Below are 20,192 nucleotides of genomic sequence, written 5' to 3' on the forward strand. Positions count from 1 at the left end.
CACCTTATTTCAATGTGACTAGTTTGGAATGTGAGGATGTGACCGTTCGCTTCCCAGCTTATGGCTGCCTCTGCTGCTTGGCCAAAGGCCTGAGCCTAAGCACAGGGCCACAAACTGTCACAGTAAGAGAAGGCCCTTACACTGGCAGACAGTGATTTCTTTCTTTTATACCTCTAGAACTAGCCAAGCGATAAGAATACACCTAAATTCTTAAAGTACAGGCCTTTGCAGACAGGCCTGAATATCTATATCCTAACACTCCACCCCTTTTTTTTCTTTTTCTTTTGGGATCCTCCTGCCCAGGTATCCCTGGAAAAGCATAGGACATATGGCGACACATTTCCTGATAGGGCATGGCATCAAGGTGGAAGGTGTCAATATTCCATTTGTCCCACTGCCCCTTGTGTAGTATAGTGCCCTGCACCTTCTCTCATACGGGCATACCACACCTATTCCAATTAGTGTTCCAGACTTCCCATTAGAGTGGGCCTGAGAAGGTTGGGTCCGGGTTGTCTAGTACACTGCAGGGTTTGGAGGGCTTATTACATTACTTATACGTTATCTCCCTATGCAACGTAACACAAGTACAGTTAACAATTCAAAATCCACAGCAACACTGAGTCCTGACCACTGCAGTATGGTCCAACATCCGAGACACCCCCAAAACACTGCCTCTCCTCCTTCAACAGGGTCACGATCTTATGTGTGCAGTTGCTGGCAGTTGCAACAAGCTGCCCCTGCAGGTTTTGCTTGCTTTTGTCCATATCATAAGTCCATTGAATGTTCACAGAGAAATGGGATATTGTCCAAACCAGCTTGACCACTTGGTATGGAATCAGGCAGTAGGCACTGGCTTATTTACAGCAATAAGATTCACAGATCCATTTGTGCACCAAAGTCCATATAGCAGAATGTAGATGTGTGTAGTTTGGTTATGAGCTGGTGTAATTGTGCCCCCAGTAATATGTACATTCCCAGCAAAACACCTTATACACAGTACACCCAGTTGTCCACCCCTTGCATAGGCCATTGATCCTGCTCCTCTATAGACATAGGAGAGGGGCACATCCAAACATCTTCTATTGATTTACACTAGATGACCTCCTGAGGTCCCTTCCAACCCTGATATTCTATGATTCTAAGTGTTTACTTATTCTCATAACACAAGAACTAGGGGTCACCAAAAGAAATTAATAAGCAGCAGGTTTAAAACAAACAAAAAAAAGTATTTCGTCATACAACACACAGTCAATCTGTGGAACTCTTTGCCAGAGGCTGTTGTGAAGGCCAAGACTATAACAGGGTTCAGAAAAGCACTAGATAAATTAATGGAGGATAGGTCCATCAATGGCTATTAGCCAGCATGGGCAGGGATGGTGTCCCTAGCCTATTTGCCAGAAGCTGGGAATGGGCGACAGGGCTTGATGATTACCTGTTCCATTCATTCCCTCTGGGGCACCTGGCATTGGTCACTGTCAGAATACAGGATACTTGGCTAGATGGACCTTTGGTCTGACCTAGTATGGCCATTCTTATGTTCTTATAAAACAAGTTTATTAACTACAGAAAGATAGATTTTAAGTGATTATACGTGATAGCAAACAGATCAAAACAGATTACCTAGCAAATAAACAAAATTGGAAACTAAGCCTAAATTACTCGAAAGATAGGATTTGAATTAGCAATATCTCCCCTTGTCTGATGATACAAGCAGGCTTGCACATTCTTAAGGCACAAGGAACATGTGCCTTGCAGCTTGGCTGCCCTTCCCCTGTTCCCAATCCTTTGTCTTCCAGAGCTTCTTTCAGGTGTTGAATTGTGGGGGAGCGAAGACAAATCATGATGTCACTCCCCACCTTATATAGTCTCTCCATATGGCAGAAACCTTTTGTTTCAAGCTAAGTTCCCAGCCCAGTTCACGGAAAAACACAGGTACCAAAATGGAATTTAGTGTCATGTGGTCTGGTCACATGGCCTTGCATGCCTTGCTGGGTCACAGGAACCATTACTCATAGACTGGCTGAAACATTCCCCAATGAAGACAAACCTTTTCCATGGTCCATTGTCTTTGCTGATGGGCTATTAGCACTTTCTAGCTTCTTCACTGTTATACCTGAGAGGCTAGTTGTGTGTGTTATCCAGAGTAAGCACAGTTGAAATACAGATACATAATTAATATTCATAACTTCAGATACAAAATGGTACATGCATACAAATAGAATAATCGTACTCAGCAAATCATAACTTTTCCATAGATCCCTCACATGACACACTTTGTACAAGATGTATCATAATTATGTCATAATCATATCATTATGATATCATTATGATGAATATGGGGTGCTGTGTCACACCTGCATTATGGGGTTTATCTCCTTTATGGATTGTCTGATGTGTATTAAGGTGTGATCTCAGAATGAATCGTTTCCCCCATTCGAGGCATTGATTGGGTTTCTCTTTATTGTGATTTGTCTGCTGGACTGTGGTTTCCTCAGGATCCTTGAATCCTCCCGCATATTTGAGAGTTTCAGCCACCTTCTTCCTGGGGTGGTTTCCGAGCAGCCTCTCTGACGCATGCCAATTTCCACAGGTTTTTCCTTCTTCCAAGCACTGTGAGAAATTCCCTTCAGCTCTTCTCACAAAGGTCCCCTGTGGTTCCACTTTCCCAGGAACTTCCTGATGTTGATTCTGTTCCTCGTTCTCACTCACTCTCTCATCACCTGCTGGGAGACAGAGAGACAATTCAGGCAGGAGTAAATGCCTGTGGTGGGGAGAAAAAGGAATAGCACAAAGGGAAAACCCAACACAATAAAGTTTCAAAGACTGAACAACTGTATTGTGCCTCCACATCCCATCCGAACACTCACAGGGAAGGAAACTCCTGCAGCTTACAGGACGATTGGAAAGCCATGAATGATATATATTGACTACAGCCCTGCATTGGGTGAGATGAGGCAGGACTGAGGCATTTGCTCACACCACGTTTTTGGGATTCTCAACATTTTCCCTCATTTGCCAGGTGGTTTCTCTGTCCATTTCACTGACTCCTTACCTATGTGGGTACCTCTCAGAATCACCCTTTCCTGGAAGGCCAGGAGATCAGGTACCCATGGCTCTTCTCCTCATTCCAGCCAGGTGATTGGGTCAGGTTTGGGAATGGGAAATCCTGCTCAGGGACTGAAATGAGAAAAGATCAGGGTGCATGGAGGATTGGTAGAGTATTTGTCACAAAGGACATTCCATGAATTGAACCTATCCCCATACTGTGCTGGGGGAACATGGAATCCAAGAGGACGGGAACACGGTTGCTGAGCCCCCTGGGGAGAGACAGATGTCTGGAGAGGTGAGGGGAATTGTCATGCCCTCACTAGGAGTTTTCAGGACCTGTGCACACTGATGGCCTTGCTGACACACACACAGCTCTGGAGTTAAAACCCTCCCTATTTATAAACCGGGAGAGCCCAGAGCCCTCCCATGGCTGGAGCTAGTCCCAAGAGGTGAGGTGAACAGGAATTCTGTGTGTAAGTGAGAAACAGTACTGACAAGACAATACATGGCTTCTACCCCCTTGAAAGCTGGAGGGGTGGGGATGATTTAGCATGTCCATTAGCTTTTGACACCCCTGTCCCATTGGAGATGCAAATCTCTCTCACACTGCAGCTATGGCATACAGGACCCATTCACCTCCAGTCCAGCTCATCAGGGAAGCACCTGACCAGATTTGGAAATGCAGACCCACGATTTCTAATAGCTGAGGGGACAGGAAATCCTTACCCAGCAAGGTCACAGTCTCATAATTCTCCTGCATAATGTCCCAGTAGAGGGCTCTCTGTCTGGGGTCCAGCAGAGCCCCCTGCCCTCGGTGAAGTACACAGCCACCTCCTCGAAGGTCACCGGAATCTGAAACAACAGGTGCTCCCCACTCAGTACCTGCTGCCCCAGCCAAAATCCCACTATTCATAAGAAAGAAAGAAAGAAAGAAAGAAAGAAAGAAAGAAAGAAAGAAAGAAAGAAAGAAAGAAAGAAAGAAAGAAAGAAAGAAAGAAAGAAGCTGGGGGGGAGGGCACAGAGTAGCAGAGTCTCACCCCACCCTGCTCAGGAGGCTTCAGGGAGTGGCAAGAGACCGAGAGCTCCCAGCAAACAGAGGAGGGCAGGGTCTTCTCATTTACCACACACCTACTAGGCTAGAGGTGGGCAAACTACGGCATGCGGGCCACATCTGGCCTGCGGGACCCTCCTGCCCGGCCCCTGAGCTTCCGGCCCCTCCCTTGCTGTTCCCCTCCCCCACAGCGTCAGTCACTGCGCAGCCAGCGCAATGCTCTGGGCGGCAGGGCTGCTGCAGAGCCCGGCCTGACCCGGTGCTCTGAGCTGCATGGTGGTGTGGCTGGCTCCAGCTGGGAGGCGCAGTTGTAGCTCTGCCAGGCACCGGTGCTCCAGGCAGTGCAGTAAGGGGGCAGGGAGCAGGGGGGTTGGGTAGAGGGCAGGGGAGTTCAGGGTGGTGGTCAGGGGGCAGGGGTGTGGATAGGGGTCGGGGCGGTCAAAGGGCAGGGAACAGGAGGGTTGAATGGGGGCAGGGGTCCTGGGGTAGTCAGGAAGGGGGGGGGGGGGTTGGATGGGGCAGCTGGGGGCAGTCAGGGGCAGGGGTTCTGGGGGCGGTCAGGGGACAGGGAGAAGGGGTGGTTGAATGGTGCAGGAGTTCCAGGGGGGCAGTCAGGGAACAGGGGGGGTTGGATGGGGCAGGGGTCCCGGGGGGGTGTCAGGGGGCAAGAAGCAGGGAGGGGGCGGATAGGGGGTGGGGGCCGGGCCATGCCTGCCTGTTTGGTGAGGAACAGCATCCCCTAATTGGCCCTCCATACAATTTCCGAAACCTGATATGGCCCTCAGGCCAAAAAGTTTGCCCACCCCTGTACTAGGCAGACACCTACTAGGCACAGGCTGAGGTGGGAAGCAAAGTTCCAAGCAGGGAACAGAGACCCAAATCCCAGCACCTTCCCTTTCTATTTCACCGCAGTCTCTGACTAGGGGGTTCAGGCTCCAGCACTCTGGTCTCTTTTCCCAGCCCTGTCCAGGGGGGTTGTTTCCTGTTCCAGAAATGGGGGAATGTTCACCCCACCCTTCCCATGGGCCTATTCATAAATCAGGCCTTAGCCTGAGCAAGTCCCAATGGGTTTTTGGCACCCTGTCCTCTCCCTGCCTCACCCTGTGTATTTCCTCCCCCTCACCCCACCCTGACCACAGCACAAACCTACCAGCAGCTTCCTGAAAATCCCCTACCTGAGCTGGCTCCACCACAGCCATTTCCCTGCCCCATCCTCTGGAAGACTGGACAATCTGGAGGGAAACAATTGTTAATATTCAGCCTGTCAGAGAGAGAAAGGAAATTGGGGATGTTTCAGAAGGGGCTTTCGTCCATTTCACTCCCTGATTACACCCAGCCAAGGTCAGTCTTCATCACACATATAGGGCTGTATGAATTTAATGTGCTCCCTTTCGGACTGCGAAATGCATCTACCACCTTCCAGACACTGGTAGATAACCTTCTGGCTGGATTTGGGGAATTTGCAGTCGCCTGCCTTGATGATGTAGCTATATTCTCAGATTCATGGGCAGAACACCTGGTACATCTCCAAGCTGTCTTCCAGCGCATAAGGGAGGCAGGATTAACTGTTAAGGCCAAAAAAGGTCAAATAGGCCTAAACAGGGTAACGTACCTTGGACACCAGGTGGGTCAAAGAACTATCAACCCCCTACAGGCTAAAGTAAATGCTATCCAAAATTCGCCTGTCCCTAAGTCAAAGAAGCAGGTCCAATGCTTCTTGGGCTTGGCCAGATATTACTGATGATTTGTACCACACTACAGCCAAATTGCCACCCCACTGACATACCTAACCAGGAAAAAACAGCCAAATGCAGTTCAGTGGACTGAGAAGTGTCAGAAAGCCTTTAACCAGCTTAAGGCGGCCCTTACGTCTGACCCTGTACTAAGGGCCCCGGACTTCAACCAACCATTCGTCATAACCACAGATGCGTCCAAGTGTGGTGTAGGAGCAGTTTTAATGCAGGAAGGACCAGATCAACAATTCCATCCTGTCGTGTTTTTCAGCAAAACACTTTCTGAGCGGGAAAGCCACTGGTCAGCCTCAGACAAAGAATGTTACGCCATCGGGTACGCTCTGGAGAAGCTACGCCCAGACATTTGGGGATGGCGGTTCCACCCGCAGACTGACCATGCTGCACTGAAGTGGCTTCACACAGTCAAAGAGAGGAACAAAAAACTTATCCAGTGGAGTTTAGATCTCCAAGACTTTGATTTGAAAATACAACACATTTCAGGCACCTCTAACAAAGAGGCTGATGCACTCTCCTGGGAAGGTTTCCCAGAATCAGCCAGGTAAAAATGTCCCTGTATTCTAAGTCAGTGTAGTCCTTGAAATGTGAAAAATACAGTTTAGGTCTTTATGTGATTAGTAGTAAAATTAGATGTGCATGTATCTTATTAATTCTATTTCCTAAACCTCCAGGAAAAAATCCCAGACTGTGTGGACCCGACCTAAACCAGGCTGGCCAGCACCATCTGTGATTTGGTGGTGGTGGTGGTAGGGGGTGATAAATGAAAGGGGTGGGGGGAAGCTCCCTTTTATGGACACCCAGCCAGCCAGATAACATTTTTCTTAGTAGTTGTTCTCTACTTGCTTTTCCTGTAAAGGGTTAACAAAGTCTCCCTGCACAGGGAAAAGGAAGGGAGTGGGCACCTGACCAAAAGAGCCAATGGGAAGGCCAGAACTTTTTAAAATTGGAAAAAACTTCCCCTTTGTCTGTCTGTTGTTCTTCTCCGGAGAAGCAGAAACAGGGCTGGAACTATGCTGTAAAAGCTTTGGGCCAGGTATGAAAAAATTATCAGCTCATACCTAGAAACTACTCATCTGAAACCCCAGATATGTAAGTAGATCAGGAAATGTCTAGGAAGATGCAATTAGGTTTCTCTCTTTTATTTCTTTATGGCTTGTGGACTCCTCTGTGCTAACCCCAGGTGCTTTTGTTTTGCTTGTAACCTTTAAGCTGGACCTCAAGAGAGCTATCTTGGTGCTTAATCCTTGTAATTGATTGGTTTTTTTTTTAAATCTAGCAAAAAGCCTAAGTTCCAAATGTATTTTCTTTCTTTATTTTTGTTTTTAATAAAATTTACCTTTTTTTAAGAACAGGATTGGATTTTTGTGTCCTAAAAGGTTTGTGCATGTGTTGTTTAATTAGCTGGTGGCAACAGCTAATTTCCTTTGTTTTCTTTCTCAGCTCTTCCCCAGGGGGTGGGGGCTAAAAGGGGTTGAGGGTACCCTACAGAAAGGAATTCCCAAGTGCGCCTTCCTGGGTTCTCAAAGGGGTTTTTTGCACTTGGGTGGTGGCAGCATCGACCCATCCAAGGTCAGAGAAAAGCAGTGAACTTGAGAGCGTAATACAAGCCTGGAGCGGCCAGTATTAATTTTTATAATCCTTGTCGGCCTCCACCTTCTGCACTTGAACTGCTAAAGTGGGAATTTTAAACCCTCCCAGGAAAAGAGTCTCTGAAGCAAATGCTAGAAAAGAGTAGGATCAAAAGAGCCACTTTGGGGAATTCCCCTGACACTGTCCTCGAGGGCAGCGCATCCCTCCCGCAGTGACTCAGCAGAGACAGGAACTGGCTTCTGCTCTCTGGTCCTCACTTTGTTCCCAGGACAGTCAATCTTCCCAGGGTGGGGCAGCAAATGGATCTAGGTAGGGTTGGGACCTGGGAATCTCTTTTTCCACTTATTGTTCCTGCTGCCCCTTTCAGTCTCCTTCCCTTTTCTCCCAGTGCTTTATCTGTAATGAAAGAGGTGCTGGGGCTCAAGCAATTTTTTTACTTTCATAACTGACTTGGCAAGCCCAGAGGTGCTGGGGCTCAGCTCTGGCAAGCCCTGGCACACATTAAGCACTGCTTTCTCCCCTCTTGTACAAACTCACCAGCGGGTCCCTTAAAGGGGGCTTTTGTGCAGTCACTTTCCTGCTAGTCCCCAGCACTTTCCCCCAGGTCTGTCCCATCATCTGGAGTCTCAGCTCAGGAGTTGGAGTCAGCAGAGCCCAGGGCTGCCTCAGGGGTCTCATTCTAGCCACCAGAGAAAGTCCCCAGCTGGGCTGGGCACGGAGGAAGCTATAATGAAGGTCTTTCCCCAGCACAGACCGCACTGGGGGAGCAGCAGCTGCTCAGGTTCCCAGATCACAGTGCAGAGAGCTGCATCTGCCCCAGGGAAACCAACTCCAGAACTCTAATACCATGAGCAGAGAGAGACAAGGTGGGTGAGGTAAGAGCTTTTATTGGACCAACTTCTGCTGGTGAAAGACATACGTGTATGAGCTACACAGAGATCTTCTTCAGGCCAGAGAGAGGCAGACACCAGCCTCTTCTCCCTAAGTAATACTGAGATCCTGCTGGTGGCAGCAGCTAGTGACTGTGCCCCACTGGGCTCCCTGGGCAGCCGCAGGGACAGCCAGGCAGATACTGATCCCATTTGCCCATCTGGACCCACCCCCTGCTATTCTGGGGGTGACTCTGAGCCCTGAATCCTGCACAGAAATCCAAGAGGGACCCTGGTCCATCCTGTCACCCCAAACAGTCCCAGTCAGAAGCCAGAGCCCAGAAATCATGATTTTGGCCTAAGAAAATAATGCAATAGTGTGTCTGTTGGGGGGTGAGTTCTGTGGGGATATTCACCTTGTAGCTTTGGAGCCCTTAGGGGTTAGTCCTTTGCCGCCCCCTCACCCCCAACACTTTGACCGTTTCCAGTAAAAACAAAATCTCCCGTGGCTGCTGGGTGGGGAAGACCCCTCCCCCTCCTACTGCCCCTGGCCTGTACCATGGACTGGGAGAGCTGCCATTGTGTCTCTCACCATCCCTCTACTTAATCACTAGCCTCTCTCCCCCTCCCTCAGCCAGTCTCTTCTGTCACTCTCTCTCCAGCCCCCTAGTGTCACCCCCCACTTTCTCCCCCTCTTCCCTTCTCACTGTCCCCCATTCCCATTTTCTTTCTCTCCCAGCCCTGTTCCCACCCACCCCATGATTCTCTCCCTGCATCTTGATTCCCAGGAATTGCCTCATCCTCCCTCCAGCGCACCCACAGCCCCCCAGTCCCAACCCATGCCCCACATCCCTGTTCCCTCCCTCCTGCCCCCTCACACATCCCATTTCATGCCTCAATCCCCTCTGGCCCACACTCCCCCTGCCCCTTTTCAGCCCCCTTCCGGCTCCCACTCCCCAGGTGTCGTTGACCCAGCTGTCCCCACAGCGCAGTCTGGAAAAGGCTGCCAAGTCTCACAAGATAAAAAATCTGCACTGCCCTTTCCCAGCAAGCCCAAAGCAAGCCAATCCCATTTCGGAGGCACCGCCCAGTCCCACTCACCAAGCCCCAAACAAGCCACACACTTCAATGGCAAAACAAGCAACAGGCTTCTTAAAGAAAAGCAACCCGCTACTGAGAGAAATGAATGGGCAAGTACAAAGAAGCCATTATAGGCTTCCTAATAGAAGCCTCCCCACCCCACCCAAAGCCCCCAAACAAGCAGTTACATAACAAAGAAGCCAAAGGGAGCCCTTTGGCTCCCAGCAAATGAGATCAGCATCGACCTGACTGTCCCTGGGGGCTGCAGTGATCACTGGGGTCACCCAGTCCAGCAGCAGGAAGTGAATCGCTCTCGCTGCAGTAACTCTGGGGCGCTGTGGGGGGGCCATGCTCCTTGCAAGATCCCCGAGCCCCGGCGGCTGCTGCTGGGGACCCCGGGGCCCTGGCTGCAGCCGGGAGAGGGGAATTTCCAGCAGTAAGATTCCCGCTGCTCCCAGGAGCCTCTCCCGGTGCAGAGACCCCAGCCTGGCCAGGACCCCCCATCCCGGGCTCCAGCCCCTGCTCCCGGGGAGGGCACCGCTTGGAGGGAAGGTAAGAGAGACCTGCCCATCCCCACAGGGAGAGGTGCCCCCCCGGTGCCATCCTGGCTGCAGGGGGAGGGTTTGGCCCCAGGCTGCTCCCAGCGGAGTTGGCTGCGATTCCCTGCCCTGGGCCCAGGGAAGCTGCCGCCAACTCCCTTTGGCTCCGATGCTGATCTCATTTGCCCATCTGGTCTCACACTGGAACCGGAGAACTAGTTCAAACCGGGATTTCGTACTGGAACTGGAGCTGAACCTGAAGCATAATTTTGTTTTACTGATTGAACCTGCACTGAACTGAAAGAAAAAGTGTGTGTGTGTGTCCAGTTAAAATTAAGATTTCGCATTTTTTAAGCTCATCATTTAAAAAAACTTACGGTCATCTTATTTTCATTTTGAGAGATGAAAACAAAATACACAATGGGCTGGTGATTTTCCCACAATGGGAGCAATCAACTGTTTCAGAGTAACAGCCGTGTTAGTCTGTATTCGCAAAAAGAAAAGGAGTACTTGTGGCACCTTAGAGACTAACCAATTTATTTGAGCATGAGCTTTCGTGAGCTACAGCTCACTTCATCGGATGCATACCGTGGAAACTGCAGCAGACTTTATATACACACAGAGAATATGAAACAATACCTCCTCCCACCCCACTGTCCTGCTGGTAATAGCTTATCTAAAGTGATCATCAAGTTGGGCCATTTCCAGCACAAATCCAGGTTTTCTCACCCTCCACCCCCCACACACAAATTCACTCTCCTGCTGGTAATAGCCCATCCAAAGTGACAACTCTCTACACAATGTGCATGATAATCAAGTTGGGCCATTTCCTGCACAAATCCAGGTTCTCTCACCCCCTCACCCCCCCTCCCAAAAACCACACACACAAACTCACTCTCCTGCTGGTAATAGCTCATCCAAAGTGACCACTCTCCGTACAATGTGCATAGTAATCAAGGTGGGCCATGTCTAGCACAAATCCAGGCTGTCTCACCCCCCCCCCATTTTTTTTTCCCCAGGGGCACACACACACACACAAACTCACTCTCCTGCTGGCAATAGCTCATCCAAACTGAACCTGAACAGTAACAGATCTGTGGGCGGGCAGGGGGAAAGACAAGAAGGGGTGGCAAGCATGGAGTTGGGCAAAATTTCGTTTCACCAAAATGTGGGTGCAGATAGGCTTGAGTCAGAAGTCAGAAATAATTATGTCTTAGCATCAATGTCAGACATATTTGAATTTGAAAGATGAATTGGAACTTCTTATGAAGCTTGTGAAATCTCCAAAAGGGAAGCAACATCTGGACCAAGGAAAGCCCCAAAAGGCTGGGGCTAATTCTTTATTCGTTTGCAGATGAGCCACTTATCACTTCCCCCCTGCTTGTTTGACCATTTCTAGGGGAAAAGATTCCCCCCTGCCCCTCTCCTACCCCATGGGCTGGGGGAGCTGCTATTTTATCTCTCACCATCCCCCTCCCTTCTCCTACCCTCTGGCTCTGCCTTCTCCAGCCAGTCTCAGCTTGCTCTCATATTCTCCCTCGAGCCTCCCCACAGCCCCTCTCCACACATCCCACCCTTTCCTTCTCTTTATCCCGCCACTGAGAGTTTCCCTCTATTCCAGCTCTGTTCCCCTGAGCCCCAGAATTCTCCCCCGCCCCCTGATTTCTGAGTATTCCCTCAGCATCTCTTCAGCAGCCCCACATCTCCATGGCCCCATCCTGCCTGTGCTTCCCTGTTCACCACCCTCCTGCCCCCTCACACATCGCTGTTAACCCCTCAGTGCCCTCTGGCTCTCAGAGCCCCCTGCCCCTCTTCACCCCCCTTCCGGCCAGCCCCACTCCCCTTCCCCTAGGATCCACCCCCTTCCCCTGCCGAAGCCCCCCTCTCCATGTCTGCCAGCCCCCCCAACCCAGAGCACAGGGAGGGCAGGCGGCATGTGCTCCCCCACCCCGCAGCACAGGGTGGGCAGGTGGTGCGTGCCCCCCCAGGTCCCCAGCACAGGGTGGGTGGCATGCAACCACCACCACCACCACCCCCGGCCACCCCACACACAGGACAGGCCACCTCAGCACCTCCGTTCCCCTCCCTCCCCCAAGCAGCAGGCGGCATGGCCTCAGTGCCTGACGCCCCCCAGCACTGGGCAGCCACAGCTACGCCAAGTCCTGGCCGCCCTAGCCCCCTCCCCAGCATGCTGCTTCCCTGAAGAGGAGTAGCCTGCCTGGGCTGGGGCCAAGAAGGAAGGGCAAGCAGGGCTTTGAGGAGGAGCATGGGCAGGGCCACACAAGGCTATTTGGGTAGGCACAGCCTTCCCCAGCCTATGCAATGCAACACCCATGCGGGTGTTGTCAAGGTTCCTTCCCCACTCTGAACTCTAGGGTACAGTTGTGGGGACCTGCATGAAAGGCCCCCTAAGCTTATTCTTACCAGCTTAGGTTAAAAACTTCCCCAAGGTACAAACTTTGCCTTGTCCTTGAACACTATGCTGCCACCACCAAGCATGTTAAACAAAGAACAGAGAAAGAGCCCACTTGCAGATGTCTTCCCCCCCAGATATCCTCCCAGGCCCTAGACCCCCTTTCCTGGGGAAGGCTTGATAAAAGTCCTCACCAATTTGTACAGGTGAACACAGACCCAAACCCTTGGATCTTAAGAACAATGAAAAAGCAATCGGGTTCTTAAAAGAAGAATTTTTTAATTAAAGAAAAGGTAAAAGAATCACCTCTGTAAAATCAGAATGGTAAATACCTTACAGGTAATCAGATTCAAAACATAGAGAATCCCGCTGGGCAAAACCTTAAGTTACAAAAAGACACAAAAACAGGAATATACATTCCATTCAGCACAGCCTATTTTACCGGCCATTGAACAAAAGGAAATCTAATCCATTTCTAGCTAGATTACTTACTAACTTTTTACAGGAGTTCTGAGCTGCATTCCTGATCTGTTCCCCCCAAAAGCATCACACAGACAGACAGACAGACCCTTTGTCCCCCCCCCAGCTTTGAAAGTATCTTGTCTCCTCATTGGTCATGTGCTAGCAAGGTTATCTTAGCTTCTTAACCCTTTACAGGTGAAAGGGATTTGTCTCTGGCCAGGAGGGATTTTATAGTTCTGTATACAGAAGGATGGGTACCCTTGCCTTTATATTTATGACAGGTGTGATCTGACCTCATTGGTTTTGTTGAGATCGTTACCATTTAAAACACTATTTCAGTTTATCAATTCATTCTGGCTATAAAATAGCAGCAGCGTGTTCTCATCGCTTTTCCTTACGCTTCTTTAAGGAAATCGGTTTTTGTACCAAACTGATAAACACACTCTTCTCTTGCAGCATGTGCAGAGGTAGATAGAAGCTGGAAAGTGGCAGCAATTTCTACTCCTGTCATGTGGGGAGATTCGAGTCCTCTCTTAAAGAAACGGCCACAGTCCCACTGAGTTGGAAGTGTCTGTACCAGCAGTCTCCAGCTTTCAGGGTCCCAAGTTATCTGACTCCAGCAAAGATTTTGAAGTGCCCCTTCTTCCTGCTCTTCTTGTGGGCTATAATAAATTGAGTGATGAAAACACTAACCACCCAGCCAACAAACCTTTGTTAACAGAGTTAAGGTTTCCCAGTGACAGCTCAGGCCCTGCCACAATCTCAAGTTCATCAAAACGCTTTCTACTGAAAACCAGGAAATAGAGAGTTAAGGTCCATGCCAGTGCAACCTTCACCCTGCCCGCTGGAGTTGGGAATAGTCACTGAGAATTATCTGCATGCACCCCAGCTGCATTCAATGTGTTAGGTGTAGCTGTACTGAATGGTGAAGAAATCAGTTGGAGTAACTTAAGTGAGCTGTGTCAGGGATCCTTCCCCACTCTGAACTCTAGGGTACAGATGTGGGGACCCACACGAAAGACCCCCTAAGCTTATTTCTACCAGCTTAGGTTAAAACCTGGTACGCTGCCACCTCCCAGCGATTTAACAAAGAATCAGGGAAGAGACCACTTGGAGACGTCTTCCCCCAAAATATCCCCCCAAGCCCTACACACACCCTTTCCTGGGGAGGCTTGAGAATAACATCCTAACCAATTGGTTACAAAATGATCAAAGACCCAAACCCCTGGGTCTTGGAACAATGGAAACATCAGTCAGGTTCTTAAAAGAAGGATTTTATTAAAAAAAAAAAAAAGAAAGGTAAAAATCATCTCTGTAAAATCAGGATGGAAAGTACTTTACAGGGTATTCAGATTCAAAACACAGAGGATCCCCCTCTGGGCAAAACCTTAAAGTTACCGAAAACAGGAATAAACCTCCCTCTTAACGCAGGGAAAATTCACATAAAACAAAAGATAAACTAATCCGCCTTGCATGGCTTATCTATACTGGTTGCAATATTGGAGACTTGGATTAGGATGGGTTGGAGAAGATGGATTTCTGTCTGGCCTCTCTCAGTCCCAAGAGAGAACAACACATAAACTAAAAGCGCAAACAAAAGCCTTCCCCCAAGATTTGAAAGTATCTTGTCCCCTTATTGGTCCTTTGGGTCAGGTGCCAGCCAGGTTAGCTGAGCTTCTTAACCCTTTACAGGTAACAGGATGTTGCCTCTGGCCAGGAGGGATTTTACAGTATTGGAAACAGGAAGGTGGTTACCCTTCCCTTTATATTTATGACAAGCTGTGATTGTGATATGCGGAGAGCTGGGGATTAGTTTGAGGAGCGTCTCAGAGCTGTGACTGTGATGTGAGATCTGGGTTTGAAGCCCCCATGTCTGTTATCAAAGGACAGAGCTGCACATGTACCTTGAGGGATCCAGTATGCATCATTCCAGCACTGAGTTAGGGAGGTTCAGTCAGCAGCAGGACCCAGGGGATCTTCTTGCCATGGGGCTTGTCAGCAGGGTGGTGGGAGAGGAGAGCTGTCTGTGTGTTGAATGAGAAGTGAAAGTACAGTGTTGAATGCAATCTTGTGAGAAAGGGTTGTAAAAGGGCAGGAAGGATTATAAAATTCGACACACATGGGAACAGACTCAGTGTTTGAGCATAGAACAGACGTAGGTAGCTCCTGGCCAGTAAAGCTCACCAAAATCAAGTTGTACTTTAGCAAGAAGAAAGTGTTTGAGTCTGTGTTACAGTTGTCATGTGCCCTATTCCCTGAGTGCTCTGCACCATCTGCAAAGGCAGAGTGCCAGCGTGCAGGATGGGGGTTCTGGGTCATCCTGCAAAGAGGGCAGAGCTGAGGCTGTGTTGCCATTTACATTAACTCTTTATTTCCTGGTTTTCAGAAATTTTAGTTTTGATGAGCTTGAACTTTTGATGTCAATGAGCAACCCGAACTCTCCTTTAACAAAGTTGTGGGGTTCTTTGTTTGCCTGGGGGTTTTGCTTGTTTGTTTGTTTTGCTATTTAATTTCCTAGTATTTTAAATGGAAAGATACTTGTTGTAAGAGTTAATGATCACTTAGACATTTGTAGTTCTCATCTACATTTTACAGCTGATACAATACTGTGACAAGAAAATAACAGAAAGACCTACGGAGAATTTGGGGTTGACAGCCCACCCGTGCCAAGCCCCCCCCAACTTCCTCTGCCACTTACCCCCATATCACCACTGACATTTCTTCAGACGAAACAATAAATAATTATAATTATAAAGAAACTTTGGTGGAGGTGAATGTTACCCACAGGTTTACATTTCAGTCTGAGATTTGTGTCCAGGGTGGATAGAATCTATGAATTTCATGAAATACTGTGTTTTTATTTCATTTTGTTGTCATTCTGTTTTGTGTTTTGGAACAAGCTGTATCTCAGGAATATCTTGATCCAATGACCCTAAATTTGAATCACTAACCCTACTCTGCTCTCCCATCTGGGTGAAATTAGTGAGTGAAATTTTAATCATGTGTAATGTATATAAAGAAACAAATACTAGCTAAAAGGCAGATAAGGTTACTCATGTGCAGTTTCCCACCACAGCCCCAATCTTTAAAAGCAAGGTGTGATAGAGCTTTCAATGGCCAGATGAACTAGTGGCTAGTTTGTTGCTCAAAGGGGATTTAGGGGGATCTGGGTCACACACCCCCTCCATCAGGTCCCAGCCCAGGGCCCTGTGTGGTTCAACCCCTAAACAGGGGAGATGAGTCTCTCTCTCCCTGTCGGGGGGGCAGGGGGGGCCTTCAAAACCAGTTTCCTCAGGCTGCTTCCTTCTAAAGTCTCTTTAGTTTGGGGCACAGCCCCACTAGTCCAGTTGCCCCACAGTTGGGGCTTATCTGCAGGCTCCCCTTGGCTTACTTGCCTCCAGTGGCTGCGTTGGCTGGCAAGTCGCTACTCCGTCCCTTCAGGCAGGCAAACAGGGAGCTCCTGCCCCCTCACCAGTCATCCCCTGGCTGAGCTGGCTCCCTTCTTTTCTCCTCCCTCCAGGCCTGGCATTGGCTGCAGGTATAACGGGGCAGGGCTAGCTGAACCCAAAGGTTTTCTTTGATCCCTGCTGTGACAGTCGGCACTTTCTCTTCTCCTTCATAGAAGGAAATATAGATTTAAAGAGAATACCTACCCCATTCCTGGCTACACACTTCTAAAATCATTCACTGGCAATAGGACACTGCCCCATCCCAGGTAAGTACCTTTGACAGAAGAGTTCTACACACGACACTGAGTGCGTTCATCTCACTCACAATGTAAAGCAATGTAAAGCTGTCTCTGTTAATGAGGTTTCATTTCCTTGGTGTTCCTGATGTCATAAACCTGGTAGGGTTAACAGTCACCTACAGAGCCTTCGGTTTGATATGGAAACCCCCACCCCACCCCAAGCACTCTCAAAATGAAACCTCCCAAAATCATTTCTGTTTCTTCAGGAAAAGATTCAGGCCCATTTGGAGATTCTGAAGGAAGAGAGAGAAAAGCTTCTGAGATTTAAAGTGACTGGAGAGGTTTAAAGCCTGGAGTATCTGGTAGGTGCCCATTGTTATTAACTTGCAGGGACTTGCAGTGGGCCATCTGTTAGGAAGCTGGTCTCGGGACCCCCCACCCATGGCTTCTCCCAGCAGCCTGGGCTCCCTGGGCCTCTTTTACCCTGGCCGGGCTCCAGTTTCCAGCCTGGCAGGGAGGCTGGACCTCGGGGAGAAGAGGAGCGGTAGATGGCTGGGTCTGTGGTGAAAAGTGGATGGGCCAGGCCCCTTGGCTTCCCTTTGCGGGTGCACCTGGTAGGACATCTGTTTGTAGGCAGCTTCCTCCATGGACTTGGGGAATGTGGGCTTTGTGTTTCTTCATGGGCATGGATGTCTGTGTTAGAGTCCTATGTCTTCGCACACATACACACACCGGCCCTGAGAAATCCTCTCTCAGGAGCAGGACCACATCATATTCTGTAGAATCTAAGCTTCCATTCCAATTAATGAGTTAATTTCTAGCCCTTGTGTCTTTCACAAAACTCCTCCCAAGGTGAGCAGACTATGTCTCGTGCAGTGCTATCTGCCTGAGTCTGCAGACATTTCTTGCATTGTTAATTATTTCTCTCCCCTCGCATCTCTGTTAATGTAGTGCTCAGTCCTGCTGGCTGCTGCTCTGGGTCTGGCTTAACACAGTGTGCTGACTATGTCAGACATAGAAACATACCATGAAAAAATGTTAGGGACAAATGGGAAAGTGGTAGAAAATCCTCTCCCTAGTAACGACAGGGTATAATCATGTGTTAGACATCACAGAATTTTCAAAGAAATTCTCCCTCCTGCAGAATCAGCACTCCATGAACGGACCCTAGACTCTCTCTCTAACCCTTACCTTTCCTTTCTTTTAAAAAAAATAGATACAGACACAAAACAAGAGGCAGAAGGTTGTATCTGAATTTCAGCAACTGCGGCAGTTTCTAGAAAAAGAAGAGCACCTCCTGCTGGCCCAGCTGGAAAATCTGGAAAAGGCGATTGTGAAGATACAGAATGACAATGTCATTAAAATGTCTGAGGAGATTTCCCGTCTCAGCAACTTGATCAGTGATCTGGAGGGGAAGTGTCAGAAGCCAGCAAGTGAATTCCTGCGGGTGAGACTGAGTTATAAACATCCCTGATCCAAACACAGGGACAGGACAGCTCCTGAATCATGGGCACTGGAGACCAGCAGTCAGAGGTCACAGTGTAATTCAGTGTGTGCATTCCTGAAATGTGAATTATTGTTTCTCTTTGAAGAATTACAGACTCATTTATATTAGAGATGACATTAACTCAGCAAATCCATGGCCCTAGGGCCAAGGCAGGGCCTCTTTTACCCATATCTGCAAAATCCCTTCTCTGGGATCCCCAGTGGGCGGCATTTGGGACTAAAATTGTTTTTCTGTCTCTTTCCTCTCTAGGATGTCAGAAGCACCTTGAGCAGGTATGTGGCTCTATTTCACTTCCCCTCATTCTTCACGATGCTGTGAAAGGGCTTGGAGAGTGTATTGACTCTACATTTCATAAAAATATAAGAATGGCCATACTAGGTCAGACCAGTATCCTGTCTTCCAACAGCAGCCAATGCCAGGTGCCCCAGAGGGAATGAACAGAACAGGTTATCGTCAAGTGATCCATCCCCTGTCACCATTCCCAGCATCTGCCAAACACAGGCTAGGAACACCAAGCTGGTTTATAGCCACTGATGGACGTATGCTCCATGAACTTATCTAGTTCTTTTTTTAACCCTGTTTGTGTCTTGGCCTTCACAACATCCTCTGGCAAAGAGTTCCACAGGTTGACTGTGCGTTGTGTGAAGAAATACTTCCTTTTGTTTGTTTTAAAACTGCTGTCTATTAATTTCATTTGGTGACCCCCTAGTTCTTGCATTATGAGAAGGAGTAAATAACACTTTCTTATTTACTCTCTCCACACCAGTCATGATTTTAAAGACCTCTATCATAGCCCCCCTCTTAGCCGTCTGTTTTCTAAGATGAAATGTCCCAGTCTTATTAATCTCTCCTCATATGGAAGCTGTTCCATAACCAGTATCATTTTTGTAGTGCTTTTCTGAACCTTTTTTGAGATGGGGTGACCAGGTCTGCATGCAATTTTCAAGATTTTGCATGGATTTATATAGACGCAATGTGATATTTTCTGTTGTATTATCTATCTCTTTCTTAATGATTCCCAACATAGTTAGCTTTTTTGACTATCACTGCACATCGAGGGGATATTTTCAGAGAACTATCCACAATGACTTCAGGATCTCTTTTTTGAGTGATAGCAGCTAATTTAGACCCCCTCATTTTATAACTATAGATGGGATTATGTTTTCCAATATGTATTACTCTGCATTTATCAGTATTGAATTTCATCTGCCAAATTTTTTACCCAGTCACCCAGTTTTGTGAGATCCCTTTGTAACTCTTCACAGTCTGCTTTGTACTTAACTATCTTGAGTAGTTTTGCATTATCTGCAAATTTTGCCACCTCACTGTTTACCCCAGATCATTTATGTATATGTTGAATAGGACTGATCCCAGTACAGACCCCTGGGGAACACCACTATTTATCTCTCTCCATTCTAAAAACTGATAATTTGTTCCTACCCTTTGTTTCCTATCTTTTAATCAGTTACTAATCCATGAGAGGACCTTCCGTCTTATCCCATGACAGCTTACTTTGCTTAAGAGCCTGTGGTGAGGGATCTTATCAAAGGCTTTCTGAAAATCTAAGTACACTATATCCACTGGATCCCCCTTATCCACATGTTTGTTGACCCCCTCAAAGAATTTTAGTAGATTGGTGGTGCATGATTTCCCTTTACAAAAACCATGTTGACTCTTCCCCAACAAATCATGTTCATCTATGTATCTGATAATGCTGTTCTTTACTATAGTTCCCCAGGGCACTGCAGCAAAATATATGGGGCAAGGTCACGTTCAGAATGTAATTCCCATTTATGCATTTAATCCTCACCCTTTAACACAGGACTCTTGAATTATCTATTCAGTGGGAAAGATTGGCCTACAGTATTTCCTAGAGATGTTACATCCCTGGGGAATTGGCTGCCTCAGAACCCCGAGGATCAATATGGGCCTTTCAGCTCAAGGCACTGGTTACAATCATGCCCTGGACAGCGGAATCAAGAGTCTTTACCACCTCAGGACTGTTTGGAGACCTGTGTGGAAGGAACTGGTGGGGGCGGGGGCCCCTGAGGTTTCAATCTAGTTCCTGAAAGAACAATCTGATAACACTGTGCGCATGAAATATGGGAACATACTAGTATTAGTGCATGGAGGCGAAGGAGTGAATTGGTCATGAAAACATGATTCCCCTTTGATGTACAGATCTGCTCTGTCC

The 20,192-nt window shown here is 48.2% G+C and overlaps 1 pseudogene; it reads left to right on the top strand.

The window, feature by feature from the left end:
• The window catches only part of LOC140898120 (E3 ubiquitin-protein ligase TRIM39-like), a 151,252-nt pseudogene that overhangs the window by 122,320 nt on the left and 8,740 nt on the right, over window positions 1–20,192 (top strand).

This window comes from Lepidochelys kempii, chromosome 14, assembly GCF_965140285.1.
Source record: "Lepidochelys kempii isolate rLepKem1 chromosome 14, rLepKem1.hap1, whole genome shotgun sequence".
NCBI classification, from domain to species: domain Eukaryota; kingdom Metazoa; phylum Chordata; order Testudines; family Cheloniidae; genus Lepidochelys; species Lepidochelys kempii.